This window comes from Gouania willdenowi, unplaced genomic scaffold (genome assembly GCF_900634775.1).
Source record: "Gouania willdenowi unplaced genomic scaffold, fGouWil2.1 scaffold_32_arrow_ctg1, whole genome shotgun sequence".
In the NCBI taxonomy this organism is placed as follows: Eukaryota; Metazoa; Chordata; class Actinopteri; order Blenniiformes; family Gobiesocidae; genus Gouania; species Gouania willdenowi.
Genome location: NW_021145091.1, coordinates 564,984 through 592,120, shown reverse-complemented (window position 1 = coordinate 592,120; position 27,137 = coordinate 564,984). Strand labels below are relative to the sequence as shown.

The following is a 27,137-nucleotide window of genomic DNA, read 5'->3' as shown; positions in this document are numbered from 1 at the left end:
ACCTGTTATTGAGGATCATGAAAAGTTGGCGGCGATGAGAGACAACGTGTTTCAGTAACGGTGACTTACACCCTGACAACATCTTCCTGATGGGCGACACCACTTTACTGTGGCGTGACAGCTTTCTCACCAGGAACTCATCACTGATAAACGGTGGCACGTTTGACAGTGTGATTTTAGACGCAGGCTGCAACAGCGGCGTGACCTGCTCAAACAACCTGTTAACAGTAATAACACTCTCCACTAACAGTTGTACCTGCTCTACCTCCCCAAGCCATGACGGCATCTGTGCGGCCCGTCGCCCAGGCAAAGCCGGCCGACAAAAAAAAGACACACTAACAAAAAAGAAAAATGAGAAAAGTGACAACACACAAATATAAACTATCAATATCACTCCTCACACAGAAGAAGAAGAAGAAGAAGAAGAAGAAGAAGAAGAAGAAGAAGAAGAAGAAGAAGAAGAAGAAGAAGAAGAAGAAGAAGAAGAAGAAGAAGAAGAAGAAGAAGAAGAAGAAGAAGAAGAAGAAGAGCTCTGCTCTCATATGAAGTGTGTATATGAAGTGTGTCAGTCTACCTCAGGCTGTCCTTCTGTCCTCAGCATGGTGGTGCCTTTGGTCCAGGACTAGGACCTGGTCCAGACTTTAGGAGAAGGAGTTCATGGAGAGTAAGAATTATTCTTTTTTCACCACTCTCTGCCTTTCCCACCATCACAGGTGTAAAAATACTCATTATCTACTCAAGTAGAAGTACTGTTACTTGATTGAAATTGTACTCAAGTACAAGTAAGTCATAAACAGACCTTAATATTATTTATTTTATCTACCTATTAAGAACTGTTGGACATACTCTCTTTGCACTGATAAATTTATCAGCATCCTTCTCTCTCCTGGTTTTTATTCTTTTTGTTGTTGTATTTTGTTGTGGCTAAATGCAACGCAAGTTAGTTCTGCAGTTCATCTCTGATGTTATGTTGAATGACAATAAAATAATCTATCATACATACAAAACTCAAGTACAAGTAAAAAGGTTTAGGGTTAATTTTCTGAACAATTTGAGCCCATTTTTGCTTATTTTTACCCTTTTTCTACAACTACACCAAACTCACCATATTTTAACCTATTTTCATCAATTTTTGTTGCCATATTTTTGCTCCTTTTAATGTATTTTTGCTACATTATCCCCATTTTTATCACTTCATCAAATTTCATGCCTTTTCTGCCCATTTGTTCTAATTTCAAGACATTTTCAGCACTTTAAACCCTGTACACCACTTTTCCACCTATTGTTGCATATGTTGACCCATTATTGTCATTTTTAACCTATTTTCACCATATTTCATGATTATTTTTGCAAATTTAACCACATTCACGATATGTCATGCCCATGATTGGCCAGTTTAAACTAATTGTTCCTGCACTGATGTAAAAATGTTCTCTTTTATTTTTGAAATTGAAAAAATTTACTTATTGATGACAAAAAAAACGTATTTTCTTGCAAAGACAAGGACACAAAGAAAGTGAAAATGAATGCCAGTCTAAAATTAGAACCACCTACTGTCATCAGTGTGACATTCTACAAAAACAAACAGCCCTCCAGTATTTGTGTTGGAGGAAATAAAATACAATCTTTTCATTTCCTTGCTCATCTTGCCTGATCTGTGTTTTTTTTTTTTCTGGTGTTTGTCAGAGTGAATGCTGGGTAACAGACAGATGGAGGAGGAGGTCACTGTGAAAGTGATCAACACCTCACAGACCATAGAATGTGCAGACAATGTGAAGGAGGAGGTTTGTGTTCACAAGGTGAGTTGGTCACGATGCTGCTAATAATGTATGGTTTTCCTAATGCTAGCAAGGGATGAATATTTTTGGAAAATAATCTAATTCTGATTATTTATTTTTTCCTCAATATGGTGATTGTGATTTAATTTGCTATTTTTTTCAAGGTCCTCGGTATTTTTAAACAAACGTAATCAATAAATCAATGTAAAGTGTTCTATTAAACAATATCAGATGTATTATACATACATTGCCTAAAGGATATTTGTTATGGTTAATTCTGTGCAGTGCCTTCCCACTTTGTGTGTGTGTGTTTCCGCCTGCTCCTCTGTGGGTTTCCTGTAATCAGAGGCAGGTGTGGCAGCCAGATTTTCCTCATCAGCTCATCAACCTCCAGTGCATAAAGACCAGACTCTACCTCCACTCAGTGCCGGATTATTATCTACCCCAGTGGTATCGTACCCTCGGCTCTCAGTGAAAGTATTGCTTCCCATGATCTTTGTTCTCACCTCCTCGTGTCTCCTTGTTCCCCAGCGTTCTGCAATACTCCCTGCCTGCCTGCTACTCTTCTGCTCCACACTCACCTCACGTGTTTGGGACTTCGGGATTGTGACTGGGATCACCACTCACCTCACCGCTCACTGAAGAAGGACTCTGCACATTCACCTCACTTGTAAATTAAATCACTTGTTCACTGTTAACTCTGTCTCTGAGTCGTGCGTCTGGGTCCAAAACATTATACACACGGTGTGGATCGTAACAGAATAATCCGGCCCCATGGACCCAGCCGATTCAGAGACAGCGGCCAACTACAGCTCTCTGCGTGATGCCCTCTCCTCTCAAGGTGCGTTGCTCGGTCAACACGATCAGACTCTTCGCGGACTCATGGAGGCATTACAAGTGATTTCCACAAGCCTCAGCAGGGTAGAGACACAATTAAATGTTGTTCAGCCGCCTGCTCCTACTCAGTCGACCCAAGCTGCCCCTCCTCTTAGCTCTGCTCAGCCTCGTGAGCCGTTTGTTCCCGCACCCAAGAGATATAATGGTAGTCTGGGGGATTGTAAGTCGTTTCTTTTTCAATGTTCTCTCGTGTTCGAGCAACAACCACTGACTTACGCCAGTGACCGTTCTAAGATAGGCTACATGTTAGGACTCCTCACGGGAAGGGCGAGGTCTTGGGGAACCGCGTTTTGGGATAACCCCCACACTGCTAAGGCTAGCTTCCCTCAATTTTTTGAACAAATCACCGCTGTTTTTGATCATCCCGTAGCTAGTAAGGACGCTGGCAACCAGCTACTCAGCCATCGGCAAGGCTCCCGAAGTGTTGCCGAGTTTTCAATTGAGTTCAGTACATTAGCCATGTCACTAGGTTGGGACGATGGGGCCCTGCAGGGGATATTTTTGAAGGGGCTCAACGGGGCAGTCAAGGATAGCTTAGTGGGTCGACCTGAAACTAATAACCTGCAGGAACTCATCACACAAGCTATCAAGGTTGATAACAGGCTCCGGGAAAGACGGCGTGAGAGTGGACATGAGTTTCAGTCTCAAAGACCGGGTCCCTCTTCCTCTGTCCTGCCCACTGCTAGTGGAGCCAGAGACTCCGATAACCGCCGTGGTGACGTCTCATCCTCAGAGGTCCCAATGCAGCTTGGCCGTAACCGGCTAACCCCCGCTGAGAGAAACAGACGTTTTCAGCAGAGGTTATGTATTTATTGTGGCGAAGAAGGGCACAGGTTGGCAAACTGTCCCAGCCGGTTAAACTACTAGGCTCACCAGTCGCAGTCGGGGTGCTGGTGAGTAACACCTCTGTTCTTAGTTCTCCCCGTAGACGCTTCAATTTGGAGGCCTGTATTTTTGTTGAGGGTAAACCCCTAACCCTGCTAGCCCTTGTGGATTCAGGAGCAGATTCTAATTTTTTAGATATTGAGGTAGCTAGGCGAGCTCGTATCAAGACCCTGCCTATTTCTCAGCCCCTCCTTGTCGATGCCTTAAATGGTCAACGGCTCGTGTCGAGTTCGAGACAGAGACACTATCAGTACTCTTAGCAGGTAATCATCGTGAACAATTAGCCTTCCACGTCATGCCGTCATCTCACGCACCCGTCGTGTTGGGTCTTCCCTGGCTCCAACTTCATAACCCCCTCATTGATTGGGCCGCGGGTAAGATAATCAGTTGGAGCAATTACTGTCACGCCAAATGCCTCACCTCAGCGTCCCCCTCGTGTAAACCACCTTCGTGTCGGCTCCCTTCGGTTCCTCCGGACATTTCATCGGTTCCCTCCATTTACCATGACCTTCAAGAGGTCTTTAACAAACAAAGGGCTCTCTCCCTTCCTCCGCATCGGCCGTATGATTGCGCCATTGATTTGCTGCCTGGTGCCCCTCTGCCTACTAGTCGGCTGTTTAATATATCGGCGCCTGAACGTCAGGCTATGGAGACTTACATCACAGAGTCTCTTAACTCGGGCATTATCCGACATTCGTCGTCTCCACTCGGTGTGGGGTTTTTCTTCGACAAGAAGGACAAATCATTAAGACCATGCATCGATTACAGGGGCCTTAACCAAATAACCGTCAAGAACAAGTATCCATTACCACTCATCAGCCTTTGAACCTCTCCATGGGGCGACAGTGTTCACCAAACTGGATCTCCGTAACGCCTACCACCTTGTTCGCATTCGGGAGGGGGACGAATGGAAAACTGCCTTTAAAACACCACTGGGTCATTTTGAGTACCTGGTCATGCCATTTGGGTTAACCAATGCTCCAGCCATTTTCCAGGCGTTGGTGAATGATGTTCTCAGGGATCTGTTGAATCATTCAGTCTTTGTGTATTTGGATTACATCCTGATTTTCTCGCACAGTCTCGAGGAACACGTTGTCCATGTCCGCAAGGTTCTACAGAGACTACTGGAGAACAAACTGTTTGTGAAGGCGGAGAAATGTGAATTCCACTCATCTTCTGTGTCTTTTTTGGGATACATTCTAGAGAGCGGGCAGGTGAAGACTGATCCGGAAAAAATCAAGGCTGTCATGGAATGGAACACACCGACTTCTCGCAAACAGCTACAACGGTTCCTAGGATTCGCCAACTTTTACCGACGTTTCATCAGGAACTACAGTCAGGTTGTAGCACCCCTCACTAGACTTACCTCACTCTCCATTCCCTTTGCTTGGTCTCCAGCGGCCGAGGAGGCTTTTCTGGACCTCAAGGAGAGGTTCTCGTCGGCACCCATCCTCATTCAACCCGATCCCAAGTGCTAATTTATTGTGGAGGTGGATGCATCAGATGTAGGGGTGGGCGCGGTCTTGTCCCAAAGATCACCAGGGGACCATAAACTACATCCATGTGCCTTCTTCTCCCGCAAACTGTCCCCAGCAGAACGTAACTATGAAGTCGGTAATCGGGAACTACTGGCAGTTAAGTTAGCTCTGGAGGAATGGCGGCACTGGTTGGAGGGAGCGGAGACACCATTTGTAGTTTGGTCGGATCATAAGAACTTATCTTACATTCAGACAGCAAAAAGACTAAACTCGAGACAAGCCCGGTGGGCTTTGTTTTTTACCCACTTCCAGTTCACGGTTACCTACAGACCAGGTAGCAAGAACATTAAACCGGACGCTCTGTCTAGACAGTTTGCCACTGGTAATGGGACCCCTAGTCACCCTGACACTATTCTCCCTTCGTCGTGCCTGGTGGCTGCTGTCACCTGGGAGATTGAGTCGGTGGTGAGATCGGCTCAAGATACACACCCCGATCCAGGTGGGGGTCCTCCTAACTGTCTCTTTGTACCAGAATTTGTCCGTTCCCAGGTTCTCCAGTGGGGTCACTCATCGAGGTTTGCCTGCCATCCAGGGGTGTCTCGAACCTTGGACCTGCTTAAGAGGCACTTCTGGTGGCCTACTATGAGTTCGGACGTCAAAGAGTTTGTGCTAGCCTGCACAGTGTGTTCCTGTGGTAAAGCCTCTCACCGCCCCCCTGTGGGGCTCCTTCGTCCGCTCCCAGTGCCTGGCCGTCCATGGTCTCACATTGCTCTGGATTTCATAACAGGCTTGCCTCCCTCTGAAGGTAAAACTGTTGTACTCACTTTTGTTGATCGTTTCTCGAAAGCTGCCCATTTTGTTGCACTACCAAAACTGCCATCGGCCACAGAGACTGCTGAACTGTTGACTGTGCACGTTTTCCGTCTGCATGGAATTCCTTTGGATATTGTTTCTGATCGGGGACCACAGTTCACTTCTCAGGTCTGGAAAGCGTTTTGTCGGGCACTGGGGGCAACTGTGAGTTTGTCGTCAGGTTACCACCCCCAAACTAACAGTCAGACGGAGAGAACCAACCAGGATCTGGAGGCGGCCCTCCGATGTGTCTGTGCCCAGAAACCAACTTCCTGGAGCCAACATCTGGCATGGGTGGAGTACGCTCACAACTCCCTCACATCCTCGGCCACAGGTATGGCACCTTTCCAGTGTTCCTTGGGTTACGTGCCCCCGCTGTTTCCCACTCAGGAAGAGGACATAGCCGTTCCCTTTGTGCAAGCTCACCTCCGGCGGATCCGTAGGGTCTGGAATGAGGCTCGGGCGGCTCTTTTGAGGACCAGAGAGCGCAACTAGAGACTGGCGGACCGCCGCAGAGTTCCGGCACCTGCCTACATCCCAGGGCAGAAGGTTTGGTTGAGCTCGAAAGACATTCCACTGAACGTGGCTTCCAAGAAGCTGGCTCCTCGGTTTATTGGCCCGTATGAGATTGTGGAGGTCATTAACCCCTCTGCTGTCCGCCTCAGACTTCCTCCTGCCCTCAGGAGTCATCCCACGTTCCATGTGTCCCAACTCAAGCCAGTGTCCTCCTGTGACTTGAGCCCTCCTGCCGTCGCCCCTCCGCCCCCCCGGCACATCGACGGCCATCCTTCCTTTACGGTGAGGAAGATTATGGGTGTCCGTCACAGGGGGCGTGGCTTCCAGTTTTTGGTGGACTGGGTGGGGTATGGCCCTGAGGAGAGGTGTTGGATTTCTAAGGCCCTCATTCTGGATGCGTCCCTCATCCGGGACTTTTACCGCGCTAACCCGGGTGAGCCTGGAGGCGGTCGTTGAGGGGGGGGTACTGTTATGGTTAATTCTGTGCAGTGCCTTCCCACTTTGTGTGTGTGTGTTTCTGCCTGCTCCTCTGTGGGTTTCCTGTAATCAGCGGCAGGTGTGGCAGCCAGGTTTTCCTCATCAGCTCATCAACCTCCAGTGCATAAAGACCAGACTCTACCTCCACTCAGTGCCGGATTATTATCTACCCCAGTGGTATCGTACCCTCGGCTCTCAGTGAAAGTATTGCTTCCCATGATCTTTGTTCTCACCTCCTCGTGTCTCCTTGTTCCCCAGCGTTCTGCAATACTCCCTGCCTGCCTGCCTGCTACTCTTCTGCTCCACACTCACCTCACGTGTTTGGGACTTCGGGATTGTGACTGGGATCACCGCTCACTGAAGAAGGACTCTGCACATTCACCTCACTTGTAAATTAAATCACTTGTTCACTGTTAACTCTGTCTCTGAGTCGTGCGTCTGGGTCCAAAACATTATACACACGGTGTGGATCGTAACAATATTTGGATAAAGGAAAATAAAGCATGAATTCATATTAAAGTCTTGTAAGCATTCACCATGACAACGTAACAAAATTTTGCCAAAAAGAATTAAAAACTAAAGTGCAGGAAAAGTAAGCAGAGCAAATATGTTCTTAAACAAATAGTTTTCTTTGTAGTTCTGCCAACTTATTGCCAGACAATGACACTGACTGTGTATTACTGTACTTTATTATCTCTATTGATATTTTCTGCTCTTTCAGGTGCTAAACCACCCAAACATGGTCCGATTATTTGGTCATCAGAAAGAAGGGCTGATGGTTTATCTGTTCCTGGAGTACTGATCATTGGAGATGAATCTGTGAAAAATGTTCAGATGATTATCAACAAAATGTAAAAGGTTCTTTGTTTACCTGATGACATGGTATCAGACCTGGAAGGAAGAGTTTCCACACGTGAAGAATGTTGTGATTGATTTTAGAATAAATGATATCAGGAAGGAGCAGTCTGAGGTGTTGAAGAAGAATTCTGTTTATTCTTGTTGGAAATTGTGAGTATTTTGCAGAAAAAAGTGTATATCAGTGGTTCCTTACCTCCAGTTCTCAAAGGAGACATGAACTTCTCTAGAATGTATTCTCTGAATAAGTTAGTGTCTGCTGCTTGTGCTGAACATTCACACATTCCTCTGTGATCAGCACCATGCTTCATTTCCTCTGATAGTTCTGGTCTGTTTGTGATATGTGAAAGCTCACTAGAACTCTGGTATGGAGCAAACAAGTGACTCTGGTCCTCTATAAAATGTGGGTCTAGGTTCACCTCAAGTGAAGCATGATGTGGTTTTTAATCATGTGAGAAAGTAAACAGGACCAAATATAGAACTTTATGTTAAAGAACAATACACACACCTCATAGAGTGTCTCTGCTGGCTGTGAATCCTTGAATTTGGTTGATCAGATGAAATAAGACCCAATAAGCTGTGTTTCTAATGGTTAGATGGTTAACAATAACATAATACAGAGTAACATTTTCATTTACAAACTGCCAAGATCTGGCCAGTATGGGGCTTGAACCTATGACCTTGGCGTTATTAGCATCACGCTCTGAACAGCTGAGCTAACTGGCCTATGAAGCTGTAAAGATATGGTTACGAGCAGTGCGTTACTTTTTACAGTAACTTGTACTGTAACGCAATATTTTTTTAAAGAAATAACTCAGTTACCGTTACATTATGCTGCGTTTGTCCGTTACTTTGCTAGCTGCGGTGTACTTCCTGTTTACAGTGGCTCTACATATTTTTGCGGGACGCCGTGCCAACCACGGTAAAACAAGAAGAAGAAGAAGCATTGTCAGCATGTTTCTGTTTACATCACGTGCACCAATCATAGCGAGTCAAGAGCAGGACGAGCTTCTCAGAGTGGAAATACGCGTATTATTTTACTCATTTGTCTCCAAACGATGCATCGGTGAATCTCTAAGCTAACGCTACATTGGTGGATGTGATGGAAGCCTCTGCACCAAAACAACAGCGTATGGATTTTAATGAACTGTGACTGTTGAGAAAAATGCTGTGAATTTGTTTTTCCACATTTATTTTTATAAGCATTTTCAACAGCAGAATGTGCACCTGGAATACACACAGCTTACTTTACATTACTGTGCTAAGGCTGAAAAATTACTGTTTTAATTTTGGAGCAGCTGTTTTGTGCTTTATATGCACATCATTTATGGTTGTTTTATGGCAGTTTTTGTAAAGCAGAGTTGGTCATAATGTATTCCTAATGTTAATTCAGATTGATTTCATTTATTTATTTTAGAAGGTTTTTTGTGTTTATGTTGAACATTATTGCTAGTTTTTGTACTTAACCTGTAAGGGAACATTCTAAGGCTAAACACAACTGTTTTATGATGCTGAAGACACTTTAATTTTTAATAATATTCAGGTTGTTTTGTGTGTTATTTATTTCACAATTCCTTGTAATATTTACAGTTTCTGCTGGTCTCAGATAAATAAACTGGTATTGAAAGAATACTTAGTGTTTCAGTCAGATTGGTGTTTGTAAAGATTAATACTGAGCAGAGTTTAGTTCTGTTAATGTAAATGATTATAAACTGTAGGGTTGGATACAGTAACATTTCATTTATCAGAGGTTTTTATACAAAACAATGTTAATACAGGGGCACAGTTGATCAACAGTGGATTATTATATTATTACAGCACTAATATGAAGCTGTTTGGACACAAATGACCCAAAATAAATAATACATTCTTTCATTCTAAGTAACTCAAAAGTTACTTTTTGCAGTAACGCATTACTTATTTCAGTAACTCACACAACACTGGTTACGAGTTAAAGCGCTTACGGTTCAAAACACCTAGAAAGTGGTGAGTAGACAATTAAAGCATGATATAACAACTGTAGCACAACTAGCATGTGGTTAAGATACATGGGTGTTTGTTGAGAGCTGATTGAACAAAGGCTATTGATTGGTAGCCTTTCAAATTGGTAAAAATAAATAAATAAAAATTTGATGACGGAGTTGGAATTCCCTCATAACTGAGGACCAAAATAAGACCACACACTATCATAACTGTTGACATTAAGATGTAAGAGAAAAAAGTTACACCTTGAGATGGATTTTTAGAGCCCGGCCCCCAAAACTTAAAAAAAAGCAATGCCCAGTTGTACATGTAAGTGGTGTAGTGTATATCTGCCATGTGAAAGATCGTCTATGCTGTCACACACAGGGCCTCATATCTCAGAGGTTAGAGCACTGGTCTCGTAAACCAGGGGTCGAGAGTTCAATTCTCACTGAGGCCTTCACTGAGGGGCTCTTCACACCCTTTAACCTCTCTAGGATTGGTTTGAATGGAAAGCGTTCCTGGTTTGTGAAGTCTACAGAGGACCAGAGAAGTGAGCTGAAGACTCTCCAGTGTAACTCTCAGCTGTGACAGCAGGGGGCGTGGTCTCCTTCAGTCCACTTACTGTACCTGTGGAGTGTATCACCTGTGGAGTGTATCACTGGTTATTATTCTGATAAAATGTTTATTCTAAAAACAAAAACTTAGTTTTAATATAGATTTAAGTTTATTTCAAAATGAGTCAACTTGTATCAAGAAACAGCTTAATTATTTTTCACTAATACTGAGTCAGTTTTTACTTAGATTAGTTGTTTTCTTCTTTTTCCAAAGTTTTCATTTGCAAAATTAAAAAAATAAAATAAAATAAAAAAAAAAAATGATAATTTGTTTATAGTCAGTATATTTCACTTATTATTGTGCTGTAGGAAGTTTGATTTCAAGTAATTTAATCTAATAATCAACCATTTCTGCTTATTTTAACGCTTTAGAATATTTATCAGGACCTTCTTATTTTAAGATTTAACATATTTTTTCAATATTTCTTGTTTAGTAAATTTAACTTGCTGCATCCTGATTAGCAATCATTTATTAGCTTTAGGTTTGGACCAGACGTGGGCCACACAATACTCAGTCTAGTATTGGTCACACCCAAAAGTATCGCTCAAAATACATACAGTATATATAGAACTGTACATAGAACTGTAACATGGTTCCCCAGTTTAGCACTAAATTATAATTTTTATAGATTTTTCATGGCAATTACTATTACAATGTAAATTATCTGAACTCATTTCTAATGTAATTACAATTACAATAGCAACATATCTACAATTATACCATCATTTTAATTCATGATCACTAGGGATGCAACGATTAATCGTAAGGCAGTTAAAAATCGATTCATAGGTATCACAGTTCACATCGATACTCTGAAAAATGAATCGCAGTACTTTTTTTAAACAGCAGAGGCCGCTATCTATTTATCCTTCCAGACTTTTTAACCTTTATTCATTTTATTTTTTTTATTAATTTAATCAGGAAAAGTCTCATTGAGGTAAAAAACCTCTTTTTCAAGGGAGTCCTATAGAAGTTACACTCACAGCAATCTGACAGCAATTAAAATGATAAAAAACTGCTAAAAGCAAATAAAGTTAAAAATGTTGAATGTAATTTAGTCGCTAAAGTCGCGTTTGGTGTGAACACACCTTATAAAATCAGATCCCCCTCCCCATGGTAGAACAACACACAACCCTATTTTATTTAAAGTTTGATATATAAGAAGTGAGAAAATGGTTCTATTAGTCTCTGAAATTTGTAGCAGGGGTGTTTTTGACCTCAATATAGCGATATACCCTGGTGACAATTTTTGCAAATTATCGAAAACATGTAATTATAAAATAAATATATTTCAAAAATGTATTTGATGTCATATTTGATATCACGATGTCGACAATGAAGAGACAAATCTTCAATAAAACAATTTCAGTCGCTTCTAAATCGATTTTGGCGTCAGGTGACAAAAAGAAACAAATTAAGTCAAAAACATTTTGACTTTGCAATAAATGTTACTGTAAATTGTCCATGACATCATCAATATACATGACAGATATTGTTTAAGGTCTTAAAATGATCCCAGTCCGTTACAAATTTGGGTTAATATTTATGCAATAATTGTTGATTCTTGTCAAAAATTTAAATTTTGTAAGCTTGGAGAATGGACTGGGATAAGTTTAAGACCTTAAATAATACTCTGCCGTGTATATTGACAAAGATATGGACAATATTGCACAAAATGATTCCAAAGGTCAAAATTTTTTTGACTATTTTTATGTCACTTTTTGTCATCTGACGGTGAAAATAGATTTAGAAGAAACCTAACTTGTTTTGTTGAAAATGTGTCTCATTATTGTTGACATTTTGGGACCAAATATGACATAAACAAATGTTTTAAAATAAATGTTTTTGATAAATCACAACAATCTTTCTCAGGGTATATCACTAAAATGCTCTAAAAAAAACATTCCCACCACCCATTCTGATGACCACAAGAATCTGTTGGACAAAAAATACACTTGTGTTTGTTCTACCATGAGGAGGGAGGGGTATCTCCCCAAAGGAGACCCTTTAGAAATATGGCAGTTAACCTATTAACTGATATGATATAACTGAAATGTGAAAGAAAAAGACACAGTGCAAGTTTGAGAAATACAAAAAAGTGGTTATTATTTTAGAAATAATACGATTGCAATGACAAGCATGACACATTAAAGGAATGGTATAATGAGACAACCCATATGAGTTGAATTAGAAATGAAGCAGTTGATAAAACCTGAGCTGACAGAAGAGAAAAAGTTGCATAATGAGACAAACTATAGATATATAGTGCAGTAAAATACTATATTAGTCCTTCATATGTATTGGAGTGAAAGTAAGAAGTATCCCCCAAAATAATACTCAAGTATAGTACAAATACTCAAAAATACTACTTAATTACAGCAGTTAAGTAAATGTACTTTGTTGTCGTCATTGTCTGGAACACCATCAAGAACATCTTTCTTCCTGTTGAAAAAGAGTTTATCTTCTCTATCGTTGCTGATCAGTCCCTCCAGGATTTCACTGACATTTTCTGTGATTGTTGTGTCCTAAAATGCCTGATTTTGTGGCAGCTTTAAAAAAAAAAACTGCTGCAAAAGTTGTGTCATTTTGAGGCTTTATTATTTTCTATAACTTTGCCTAAACTGGTCAATTTGCCAAAAACCCTGATTACCACTGAATTGTTTTATAACAATAGAGAAAAGAGCTCAGATTTACAATAATTTAAGAACAATATGGATTATTTCGTCACAGTTTAATGGTTTCTAGTGCAGAGAATATTACAGACAATCAGTTTGTTTAAGTTTTTGAGACAAAAACAATACAATCCTAAAATAAATAAATGGTTCTTTTCCTGTGAGAATCTCATCGATGCACTCATGACTTTCGCTACAAACACTTTTGCTGCAGAAAAGTCTCATGTGTTCAGCAATTTGTAAATGTTTGCGTAGAGATACCACCAGGGGGCGCAAGCACCAATGATATTGGCTGTTTTAGATGGTGCCGGTAATGAAGCTCTGTCAAAGGTCATATATAATAGCAAAGGTTTAATCAGGTTGTTTTCTTAGACGCTATTTTGCTTGAAAGAGTCAGTTTAACTGTTGTGACACAGTCTGTAACCAGACTAAATGGTGATTCCAGTCGCATCGAGGATCTCCTGGTGGCTGTCGGCTTCAGAAGTTGATGTGGTTTACACAAAGTGGACGGACTTCAGCCGCGTTATGGCACCGAGTCAACTGAAAACTTTAGTCAGATTGATTAAAATTGAGGTGATTGGACAGAATTTGCAGGGTTTGGCTGAATATGCATTTCTAGTTGCGATCGCAAATTCCTGGAGGGTCTGGCTGATGCTACTCATGTGGAAATGTTGTGTTCTTTTCATGAAAACATAACTTCATTCTTTTTGACGGGTGCCATGAGGTGACTTGTTCTGCATAAAGTGGAACTGAAAAAATCCTGATCATGTTCAAAGGATGTTTGAAGGCCTGGAAAAACCTTAACCAGAGTAAATAAATAAAGCCCCACCCTTGTTGTATTTAAAGTCATCATATAACAAAGTGCAGATAAGCATAAATACATTTGATAATAAATGTAACATAAGTCCAAATGTTACATTTGTAGGGCTGCACTGATTATAAAAGATTCACTTCATTGGTTTTCAATGAAACCAAATCAGATTTGTGCAACTAAATCCTGGACATCATGACCTCCTGAGACCATTCCTCTTCATTTCCCTCTGATGTGCTTGGTGTTGGTGTTTTGTGTGTATATTTTACCTGTCTTGTGCTACCATAATAACTCTTGGGTTCAGTTCAGTCTGAATACTATTATTATTATTATTGTTGCTGGGTTGTTTCTTTGTTTTTGTTTTTTTTGTTTGTTTCGCGCACCAACTACCAAGTCAAATTCCTCGTACTGTCCTAAAAACTGTACTTGGCCAATAAAACATTTCTGATTCTGATTCTGAAAACCCACGAAAACAGGATTAAAAAAAAAAAAATTGAATAATGTGAAGAAATCACCATTTACTTTTCAGTTTATGCAGAAAAAAAGAGGAGAAGAAGGACTGGACTGTTGGCCAGTGGTCTAAGGTCCTCTTTTCTGACAATTAAATAAATACAAATAAAAACAAATACATACTTGAAATTTTTTACATTTTTAAATGGAATAATGGAAATTAAACAACTTTTCCATGATATTCAAATTTTTGGAATGGTCTGTACATATCTACCCCATCACAACAAAAAAAAACAAGAATATCTAGATAATATTACACACAAAAAATATTTAACTCAATATTACTATTTTCACAATATACATTTAATATATATTCTGCACACGTTTTATATACAGTTTAAAGTAACAGTAGTTGTAGTCTGTAGCACCAACCTTGTTTGCTTATTTATTATCTATTATTTTTAATTTGTATTTTACACCCTCTATATTCTGTATTTATGTATTCATATTTATTTCAACTCTGAGTGCTGCTTTTCTTTCTGTAATGCTATTGGAATTATAATTTCCCTGATGGAGCGTTCCCAAGGGATTAATAAAGTCATTCTCATTTGATCTAATCTATACATTCACATCAAACAAATATACACATATACATACATACACATTAATATACTGTATATGACATGTTCATAATATTAATATTATACTATTTCATATTTATGACACAAACTTCATCAATTAAATTTAGAGTGGCAATATATAAATTAATAAAAACCTTTTATCATGTTTATTATGTAATAATATTATTTATACCATGATGTACATATTATATATTATTACTATTATGACATGTTAGTCAGGTATGAACCCAGCAGGTCTCTCAGATCTATGGACACAGATCAGATAGTGGAGCCCAGAGTTCACAGTAAACATGGTGATGCTGCTTTTAGTTGTTATGCTGCAAAGAAGTGGAACAAACTGCCAGCGGAGCTGAAGTCAGCATCCAATGTGAACATTTTTAAATCAAAGTTAAAGGCACTTTTTTTCTCTACTGCATATGATTGAGAGAGAGATTTTTTGTCATGTTGTTGATGTAATGATGATTTTACTGATGATTTTAATTGATTTTACTGATGATTTTAATTGATTTTACAGATGATTTTAATTGATTTTACTGATGATTTTAATTGTTCTTATTGATTTAAATGTTCTTATTGATTTTAAACAATTGAATGTTTTATCATGTAAAGCACATTGAGTTGCCTTGAGTATGAAATGCGCTATATAAATAAATTTGCCTTGCCTTGCCTTGCCTACTGTACAAGGTAAAATTGTTGCTGTTCTTTCTTATATTTACTAACAATATGATTTAAAAAGCTTTTTAAACTGGTTTATGTTGGTGCTTTGTTTTGTTTCATCCTATAGACAGTTCCATAATTTAACCCCTGATATTATTATACTCATCTTTTTCACTGTTGTTCTAGCATATTGGATGTTTACATGTAGTTTTCTTAAATTATATTCTCCTTCTCTCTCTATAATTCTTTTGTGCAACCATTTTAAAAGTGAACCTTTACTTGTTTTATAAATCATTTGGACAGTTTAGAGTTTGATGAGATCTGGAGTTTTAAATCCGGTGTTTTTAACAATAATCCATGTGTGTGTTCTCTGTATCCTGTGTTATGTATCAGTCTGATGGATCTTTTTTACATTATGAATAATGGTTGGATGTTCATCATGTATGTATTTCCTCAAACTTGTAGATAGTAACTCAAATATGTATATTTACTTTTACATATATTTTTCCTCTGATTTCCAAATAACATAAAACTAGTTTTTTTTTAGGTTTAATGATAATTTATTGAAATCAAACCATTTTTTTTCTTCATAATGACCATCCTCAAGAGCTGCAGGTCCACACCAGTCACTGAAAACCAAAATGAGTGCTATTTACTTAGAAAAAGTTTTTCCATGCAGAAATCCTGAGTAAATTCTATAAAGTTGATTTTCAAGTAAACTTTACTTACAAATATGAGTTATTTCTACAAGAATGAGTCGTGTAACTTTTACTGGTAATAATCAATATTTTCATTGAATTTGAATTCGCTGTTTTCATTAAGTTCTACTACTGACTCAGATTGCATGAAACTAAAAATTTCTCCTTTTAACAAATAGTTTTTCAGGGTATTTTTTAAAATTGTTTTCCCCATCTTTTTACAGGCTATATCAAAGTAACATTTACACAAAATTTTACATTATTTAACATTAAATTCCACATTTTCAGAACATGCTCAGCCTGGTCCTCTTTGACTGCATCTCTGCTGACATCCTGTAAAATATATGAAAATCCATGTTCAGGAGCACAGTACGACTCAATTTATTATGGAAGTTACTGAGTTTTAACAGATTATTTGTTGGATTAATTATCTTCTGCCTGCTCTGAAAGGACTTTTAAAGTAAATAACCTGACTAAACATTTACCATGATAGATGGTCTTTAATAGAGTTTAAAATGTGCGTGACCTGGTGGTATTCCCATGCACAGATTTACAAATCGCTGCACACACGTGACTTTTCTACAAATAGAGTTTAGCAAAAGTCACAGAACTCATCCAATCTAAGCCCAATATTTACAGATCACACATCAAAGTACAGTTGCAAATACTTTTGCTACAATAATGGTCCCATAGCATATACCTGATAATCTTAAATGTGTAAACTGATATGTTTTTGGCAGCTAATAATCAGTGTTTATTGCATCACATCTTTATAAAATATGCATTTTTTAACAGATCTGTAAATATTGGGTTGATACCTACCTGTACTGCAGTGAACATTACCCTTTAATGAATGAGAAACCTTCATGTATATTAAAAATGTGAGATGTGCTGGTTATTTGTTTTTGTCTCTGAATAAATGTCTCTTTTTGCTGCCAAATATCAGACTTTTTGAACATATGTTCTCCTTTGGGGGAAATATCAGAGTATAGAGCCCATGTTCACTAAGACCAGTAAAGGTAATGATGGTGGATTCTCTTAAATGGGATCTTTGGACAGGACTTAACTCGTGGGTGGAGATCTGTCAGTTGCTCACAGACCTGTTTACAGAGGGTCACATGCATTGTTTGCAATACTGATAAATAAATGAAGAACCACCAGTTTGGATTATTTACTTGGTACAAATTTAGGAAGAAGTTATTGGCGTTAAACTACAATTGTATACAATCTGTCTGTGACAGCATCTGATTAGAAAACAAGATAAACCTCAGACTCAAAGATACATGTAATATTTAATGTTCACATATACACTATACCTGTAACCTTTCAGTACCTGACCTTTGAGGTTTGACTCTGGGGGCTGTTCACAGGTAGAGAGAGGATTCATTACATCAGATATCATAGTGATAGAGAACTACACTGTGTGTGTGTTATTCTCTGAGGCCACACCTTGTATCATTACCTGCTGACTCAGCCTCAGTCCCACAGGGATTGGTCCAATCAAAGGTGTGAAGAAAAACAAAGTACACACATGAAGGTAAACCCAACCCTCCATTCAACCAACGTGTTTCACTGAGCAACAACATTCTTTAGTCATGTAACCATGTTGCTCTCCTGATAATAAAGAGTCTGAACATTCTGAATCTGACCACAAAAGCTGCATTTAACACATTCATTGAGTCAGCCAGTTTGTAGGTGAATAAAAAACCCATTCTTTGCATTTCAGTCCTGTTTTAAAGGCCTGTAGAGGCCATGATGTAAGGAGAAGAGCAGGAAAACCATGCTGGACCCCATCTATGACAAAATTGGTCAGAAGCTTCTGGACTTCAATGTCTGTCCACTTGTCAATTCCAGAGAAGAAGCCTTCATCATGCATAATAATTGACACATTTTCTTTAAAAGATGAAGTGATGATGCTTTAAAATAAACTAAAGACGCCTCTCAGATGAGAGGTGAAATGTCCCCAAAATAAACTTTAAGTCCAGTAGTGGCATACTGAGATTCCAAATCAAGAAGAAGACCACAACCATCATACCACTTAAACTCAAATGTGCAATGCCTACAGTAGTGTTGTACTCAAGACCACATTATCCAAGACCAAGACATGGCCAATGGCCAGATCTTCAAAAGGATTGTGCTGCGTTTGCAACATGAAACCACAGAAAAAATTACGTGGTGCAATTCACAGTCATACGCAAACCGTGATATAAACGCAAACTACGCCGCAGCCACCTGTTGCGTCGGTCTCATTTGGATTTATGTAAATGAGGGAACACTCATAACTCCTGTGTAAAAAGGCCTCAGAGCAAATAGCACCTCATCCACAAACACCAGTGCTATTTGCCACTTGCAGTTAGAGCAGCACAGTTACCGCCGGTGAGACCCGTGAATTAAATCAGTGCATTTTCACCTTCACTCTCTCCCACATGTAAATACAGTGCTTTAAGTGGGCTAGTATATAACTCCTTACATCTCTTCTGAAACTGTTCTCCTGGGTGCAGGGCTGGACTGGGACAAAAAATTGGCCCGGGCATTTTGAGCCGAGATCGGCCCACCAGGTATTGATGGAAAGACAACGAAGCCTATGAATGAAAACAAACTTTCTTGTAACAATGCTTATACACTGTCTTGTTGGTGTAAATCTACATGTCTAATAAACTTAAACCTACACCATCCTCCCAGTCCTGTTATTCTATACAGTACTTAACAGAAACCTAAAAGCTGCTTGGTCTAGTTAACCTCCTGAACAATGTACAACATATAATGGGATCCTGAAATTAGGACAGAGAGGAATAGAAGTGAGACTTGATCATTGATGAATATTAAAATGAATAAATGACAGATTTAGTGATATTTTCATAGACTATTTATTCAACACATCAGCACAGCAACTCAGAACATTTCCTCAAACATGGCAACCTTTAAAAAGTGAAAGGAGACAAACAGAGAAAGGTGAGTATGAAACACCTGATGGACTTGATCAGATGATCAAGGTACTGCAGAAAAATAGCTGAATCATGTATTTCATACAGTACTTACATAGAGGAAACCACAACAGGCTCCCAAAAATGAGTGACATCATCCTACAAGAGACAGTGAGAGGTTAAGGCTGGAAGAAAACAGCTGTTTGTATAAACAATACCTCATTCTTATATTTATTCCACCTAGTGTTTTAAATAACTATTGCAACAACACATCATCAGTAGGGTAAAACTAACCTGTCTCACGACGAAAGCATTATTCTGCAAAGTTGTTTTCTTACAATATTATCACCTGAGAACCTTGGTACACCAAGGAACCATGGCAAAGACCAGAAACAAAAACCAAAATGATCCAGAAATCATCAAAGAGCTGAATGCACATGAGGAGGAAGGCACCGACGCAGCGTTTGGCATGGCTGATTTACTCAAAGAACTGAGAGCTTTTCACACTGAAACATCCGAAAACTTCGGGACACTGAAAAAAGAAATGAGTTATCTGAGAGCTGACCTTGGGGACATCAAGGAAAGAATGGAAACTGTTGAGCAAAGGGTTTCCGACTGCGAGGATAATGAGAGAAATGTCACGTTAGTGATGCTTCACATGTTGCATGCGCAAAAGCAGTTGAAAGAAAAATGCGAGGATTTGGAAAGTCGCTCAAGAAGAAATAACATAAGGATTTATTCAGTGCCGGAGAGAAGTGAGGGTAATAACATGATTGAATTTGTGGCGAAACTGATGAGCGAGAAACTGGATGTCATCGCTGAGCTCCACATTGAGCATGCGCACAGAACACCTGCGCCAAAGCAAGGACAAGAATCCTCGTCCCCGTTCAATAGTGGTGTGTTTCCAGAGTCATGTCACAAAACAAAATGTGCTTAGAGCTGCATGGACCAAGAAAGTTGTCCAGCTGGACAATTTGATTATTTGAGACAATTGACTGGATGATTGATAATGACTGAACAATCAAGAAACCTAATGTTGGGATCAAACGATAATTACTCTTTAAAAATACATCATTTTGAAGCAGACCTTGATCCAGAAAAGAATATGTTTGATTTAAACTCGTTTTCTTGTAAATATTACAGAGAGGAAGAATTTAGTTTAAAAATGGAAACTGGCTGTAATTTTTCTTTGGTACATTTTAATTGCAGAAGTTTATATGCAAACGTAAATAAAATTGATGAATATTTGAATACGTTGAAATATCAGTTTAATGTCATTGCTTTTTCTGAGACCTGGTTAAATATGGAAAAGGGTGCAAATGTAGGTCTTAATGGTTATAAATTGTTTCACGTTGATCGACCAGGGAAAAGAGCTGGTGGTGTAGCATTGTACATTGATCAAACACTTCAATGTAAAATAGTGGAGCATATGTCTGTTGCAATTGAAGGCCTTATGGAATGTGTAGCAGTAGAAATCGAAGTGGAGATAAAACAAAATGTGATAAATGTTTGTGTCCACAAAGCTCAAGGCTCAAATATTGAAGAATTTAAAGAGAAGTTTACTGAATTCATTGATTGTAACTCATCAAACAAAACAATGCTATGTGGGGATTTTAATATCGATTTTATAAATCCACACAATCTTACAACGATCAATGATTTCTTGAACGAAATGCACAGTAGATGCTTGTTTCCAGTTATAACCCAGCCCACCAGAGTGTCATGCACTACTGCAACGTTAATTGACAATGTCTTTTTTAATGATATCGATATTATACTTCATAGCGGTTTATAAGTCACAGATCTCAGTCATCACTTGCACATTTTCATAGTTTGTAGACTAAAAGCAATAAAAAAAAAACAGGAGTACCAATGCCAAATCTAAATATATGCGAACAAGAACAGAGGAGGAAATAAACTCATTTAGAAATGACCTCTGTAGCCAAGATTGGGGAAAAGTGTATGTGCCAGATGTAAATGAGTCTTACAATGAATTTGTAAACCCTTTTGTAAATCTCTACAATAAAAATTGCCCACTAAAATTGTGTAAAAAGAATAACAAGTTTGAAAAAAAGCCATGGATAACCCCTGGGCTACAGAGGTCATGTCAAAAGACAAATAAAATGTACAGAGACTACATGAAATACAGAACCCAAATTCTTGACACTAAATACAAAACTTACAAAAACAAGTTAACAACCATATTGAGATGGGCAGAAAAAGACTATTATAAAAATAAATTAGAAGACAATAAGAACAATTTAAAAGAAACCTGTAAAATTCTAAATAAGGTAATAAGACCAAATGCCCAATCAAAGAAGTTACCAGAATATTTTATGCACAATGGCAAACAAACAAATAATGAAATTGATAGAACTAATTAATTTGATTCCTTCTTTGTGAATGTGGGAGCCAACATTGCAAACAGTTCAGAAAAACATAACCTTGACCCCGCCCCCAAACCCAGCCAAACAATCATAAATAGTGGTGAAAGTGGAGGGAGTAGAATTCTACAATCAATGTACCTTTACCAAATTACAGAAAGTGAGATTTTCACTCTTGTACAAAAATGTAAAAATAAATCTTCAGTGGACTGTGATGGGTTAGACATGATTATAGTAAAAAAGACAATAGACTGTGTCCTCACTCCTCTAACACACATTTTTAAACTTTCTTTCAGCATTTTCCCTCAAAAAATGAAAACTGCCAAAATAATACCATTATTCATGTATTTAATAACTATAGACCAGTGTCATTACTGTCTCAGTTTTCTAAAATCATAGAGAAATGGTTTACACAGAAACTGGACTCATTTTTAGAGACAAATAACTTACTTTTTGAACACCAGTATGGATTCAGATCCAACAGATCAACTTGCACTCACCCATTTAACAGAAGCAATTGATGAAAATCAATATATAGTTAGTATTTTTTTAGATTTACAGAAAGCATTTGATACTGTAAATCATAAATTATTGGTGGCAAAACTAAATAATTATGGTATAAGAGGGCATGTGTATAAATGGTTGTAAAGCTATCTAAACAACAGACAACAATATGTTCAAATAAACAATCAGAAATCTGAGTGTAAAGCAATTATATCAGGAATTCCACAAGGTTCAGTAATTGGGCCAAAACTTTTCATTTTATTTATCAATGATATTTATGAGATCAGCAAAAACATAGATTTTCTTTTATTTGCAGATGACACTACCGTGTACAAAACCGGATCTGATCCAGAAACATTAATTAGTGATATGGGAACTGAAATGACATATTTAAAAACATGGTTTGACAGGAATGGTTTGTATTTAAATTGGAAAAAAACAAAAAGTATAATTTTTGGGACAAAACACCATGGGGATCACAAGATTACCATTGACGATACAGCTATTGAAAATGTTTCAGAAATAAAATTTGTGGGAGTCATGCTAGACGATAAAATGAATTGGAGGAGTCACATTGAATACATAAAGAAAAAAGTAAGTAAATGTATTGGCATATTACATAAAGTAAAGTATACTTTTAATGAAAGAGCATTGTTTAGAATTTATACATCTCTAATTGTCCCATATTTCACATATTGCATTGAGATCTGGGGTAATGCATGCTAAAGTTTCACTGACCAAGTTTTCCAGCTCCAAAAGAAAGAAAGACTTATAAATCACAAATGTCCAAGACATCACACAAATTAACTTTTCATTGAAGCTAATATTTTGAAATTTGCAGATTTTTTTCAGTTAAAAATTCTCTTGGCCATGTGGAAAATCAAAAACAAATGAATTCCAGAGCACATTTATAATAAATTTATATTAATCACTGATGAAAACAGCAGGAGGAAAGGAAACTTTTGTACCATTTGCTCGCACTTCACTCAAACAGAGGTTTTGTTGTCACTGGAATTAGGTTGTGGAATTCATTGGACAACAATTTAAAAACTTGTCATACTATAGGCAAGGCAAGGCAAATTTATTTGTATAGTGCATTTCATACACAAGGCAACTCAATGTGCTTTACATGATAAAACATTCAATTGTTTAAAATCAATAAGAACATTTAAAAACATCAGTAAAATCAATTAAAATCATCAGTAAAATCAATTAAAATCATCAACACATTACATCAACAACATGACCAAAAATCTCTCTCTCAATCATACGCAGTAGAGAAAAAACTTTGATTTAAACATTTTCAAATTAAACACATTTACAAAATGTTGTTGATTCAAAACTAGTCTATAAATGAAATATATGTTAAACTATTGACATCTGTAACAAACAAAACTGTTTTTCTGTTTTTTGTTGTTTTCTTTCTTTTTTTGTTTGTTTTTTGGAAATGTTGTGCCTGTTATAATGTTAAAAAAAAATCTCTCAGAATTGATCGACGACCATCTACTGGACATTCTTTTACTGAACAAAAAGTATAATAAGACTCGATCTTCAACATGCTCCTATTCTGATATGTGAAAGTACAGACCATCAATTACAATGCAGAAACTGTAAATAGGATTACATGGAAGAATACATTTGATTGATTGATTAATTGATTGATCTTATACATTAAGGCCTATTAAGATGCACTAATACTAATAAATTCTAATTTAAGCATTTTCTGAGCACTTTACTTGTTTTTCTCTCAAGTTAGATGCAAAACGTTTTCTCTGGACTGTACTTTGTGAAATGACAGTAAAGTTTAATCTAATGTTATCTGATACATTATAATGAGTTTTTGATCATTATATTTTACCTCATCAGGCTACAAAATAACTTTCTCAACAGTTCACTCTTCTCAGCGACCCTGTAAATAAAACAATAAACATGCCTGTGGCACACATATAGCTACTCAAAGAGTAAACAAATGTAAATAAAGAGGGGGCGGGCTCACATCACGCTATGGTAACTCACAAGGACGGAATGTGAAAAAAGTCCAAAAACACTGTGGTGGGAAAAAAATAAAAATAAATAAAATACATCTTTTTTTTTTTTTAACTCAATTTTGCAAAACAAAAATCGTTTTTATCTATAAATTCGATAAATCAATTTTTTTTTTTTTGCCCAGCCCTACTACATAGTGCACTTATATCAAATGAAAAACATTGAAGAGAGCAGTAGAGAAACCCTGTCATGCTAGCTAGCATGCACAGCTAGCTAAATTATAAAATGGCCTACTTCTAACGACTGATTGTGTTAGAGTTAGCAACGAAATAAATTACACCCAAACTTGATTGATATGATATCTGACCCAGGTAGACTACAGTTCATCACTTCTTAGCTGTAGTTCAGATTCCCCTCCAATCTCCTCCTCCTGTTTCCACTTCCCCTCATCCACCTGACAACCACCTCCGCCATCAGCTGCAGCCGCTTCAGATGCTGCTGCTGCTGAAGACGAAGCTCCGCCATAGCATCAGCAAACATCTGTGTTATTTTCCCATATTTGGCAACATCTGCCTGAAGAGCTTGTCTCTTTTCATGGCAATTTTTTCCGCGCCTCCTTTCCGCTTCTTGCTGCTATTTTCCATTTTCTCCTCTCGCTCTGTACGATTGATTGATTAACAGCCGAGGCCCAAGAGGGAGGGGTATCAGTCCTCGGTTGTAATTGGACCTTAGTTTAAAAATGGTAAACTACTGGTATTAGTTTAATTAAACTAATGGTATTAGTTTAATTCACCCAGCGGTGCCATGATCAACCCAAAAGACATAGTATTACAGGAATGTAATGCTTTAAACCTCTCCCAACTTATATCTGAGCCTACCAGACCCAACCCCAAAACCCCCTCATCCTCCACATTAATTGACTTCATTCTTACAAATGCTTCTTCAAACTATGAACCTGGAGTTTTCAGCAAAATGATTGACCTCTGTTTCATTGCATGTACACATTCTGGTTGCTCAGTCAACTGGCCATCAGTAATTGTGACTGAGCACATTTTGAAAATCTTTAACATGCAGTGCTTTTTTCAAAACATTGCAGCAGTAAATTGGGACAGAATCAACCCTTTCTCCTCCTTAGATGGTGCCTGGTTATATTTCAAGAATACTTTTAGCCTAATCATCAACAAACGTGCCCCGCTGAGTCCCTGGTTCTCCCATGACCTTGCAAAACTTATCTAACAAGAATGCCCTTTGGAGGAAAGCCATTTCCTCTCAGTCCCATGCTGACAATGCAGAAATAAAAGTATACTGTCGATCAGGAAGGCCAAAATCTCCCACTTAAAGGCCCCATGTCATGCTTTTTTTCACCCATCTCTATTTGTTCTAAGAGCCCCAAAAACATAGTATTTGAGGTTTATTTTCCCAAACGCGCCTGCCTTTCCAGAGTTTTCGCCTCTGAAAAGTCACTTTCTGATCAAATCTACACAAACAGGCTGATTTGTGGCCTACTTATGCATATTCATGTGTGGATGCGTGTCTATAGACGGGACACTGACTTCCTCCTCCCTGCAGCGTGACGTAGGCCCAGAGGACGGCCCGCCCTCCTCCTACCTACTTTGTAGCCGAGCTCATGCTGCTTTATAAACACGAGACAGAGCTTGGGGGCAGGGCGAAGGACACTGACATGCTCACCTTCGTGGGCGTGTCTGTTTACATGTCAATCACGGCAGAGAGCTTCCTGGAGGCGTGGCTCCTCCAGTTCAGTGCCGTGTGTCAAATTAGTCATCAAAGTGGGAACGCGTCATCAAATTGGAGCGAGGTGTTTGGGCTCACCCTCTAACTAACGATTAAGGGAATCAATGAAAGAAAAAAAACTCTTTGGGCATGTGTATGAAGCACTAATAGCACTTTTATGATGTTTAAAGCACAGAAAAGTCCATTTAGTAGTGCTGTGTTCAAGACCACACTATCCGAGACCAAGACTTGCCCGAGACCAGAATGCACGAGACAAGCCGAGAAAATATATAAATAAATAAACTTATGACAAGGTTTGACAGTTAAATAACATTCTCTCTTTAGTTTTAGTTTCTTTTAAATACATTTGACGGAGAAAAAAGGTGCCTGCAAAAAATTAACTAAAATATTAAAACTACTACTGCTACTGATAAATCCACAATTATTGTACATATTTGAAAACAAGATTTTTATGTCAGCTGAATGTACAGCAAGTGTTTAAAAGCATTTCTGCCAAGAAATAACATGGTGAAACTAAATAAAACAAACTCAAACCCTGGAACAGTCACGTGACAAATCAATCAACAGTTCTTGTTGAGAAAGATTATTATTTTTCTGGATACAGTTTAAACAGAAACTATAAAAAATAGTTATATTGTGAACCTATTTATATTGTTGGGAAGATATTATATACAAATATGTAATTGGAGTCTAAAGCCACAAAAAACACCACCCAAGAAAATAGACTAATATAAGACCTCTTTACAGTTATTTGAGTCATTCTGCACTTGCGTGACGACATAATTCAAGATAGCGGCGGCCCGGACTACAGCCAACACTATGTAATAAAAGCCTTAAAAGACATGGATATAATGAAAAGAGTGGATGGACAGAGGCATAAACATGCAGACTTTCACACGGACACACACGGACTTATCAAACACACACGGGCCTCGTTAAACGGAACAGGCTTCATTGGCGGCAGGCACTAGGACCCAGAGGCGGAGTAAGTGCGTCCCCGTATTGCATTCACAGGCTGTAATATCATCAGTTTATCATTTTACCTGTTGTTAGAGCTACTGTCTTTACCAGGGAGCAATTATATGTTACACACACACACACACACACACACACACACACACACACACACACACACACACACACACACACAAAGGAAGGTTGTGGTCATTATACGTGTCGTGGGGTCCTTCCAAAAACACTCCAAAGAGTGGGCAAAACACAGGCGTAGTCAGAAGATTTTAGTGATCTTGAATTTATTTACAGCCGGCCTCCAAAGGTGTAGCACAGGAAAAAACAATGATGAGAAAATACTATTTACAATAGATACAATGAAACAAAAA

General features: G+C 38.3%; 1 protein-coding gene and 1 non-coding gene across 2 annotated transcripts in view; both read left to right on the top strand.

Moving 5' to 3' along the window:
* Positions 1–27,137, top strand: part of LOC114459559 (NACHT, LRR and PYD domains-containing protein 3-like) — a 629,510-nt gene that overhangs the window by 478,946 nt on the left and 123,427 nt on the right. The gene's annotated exons all lie outside the window — the stretch shown is intronic.
* On the top strand, positions 10,088–10,160 carry trnat-cgu (transfer RNA threonine (anticodon CGU)). Its single transcript has one exon. It is a non-coding gene; the product is annotated as a tRNA-Thr (tRNA).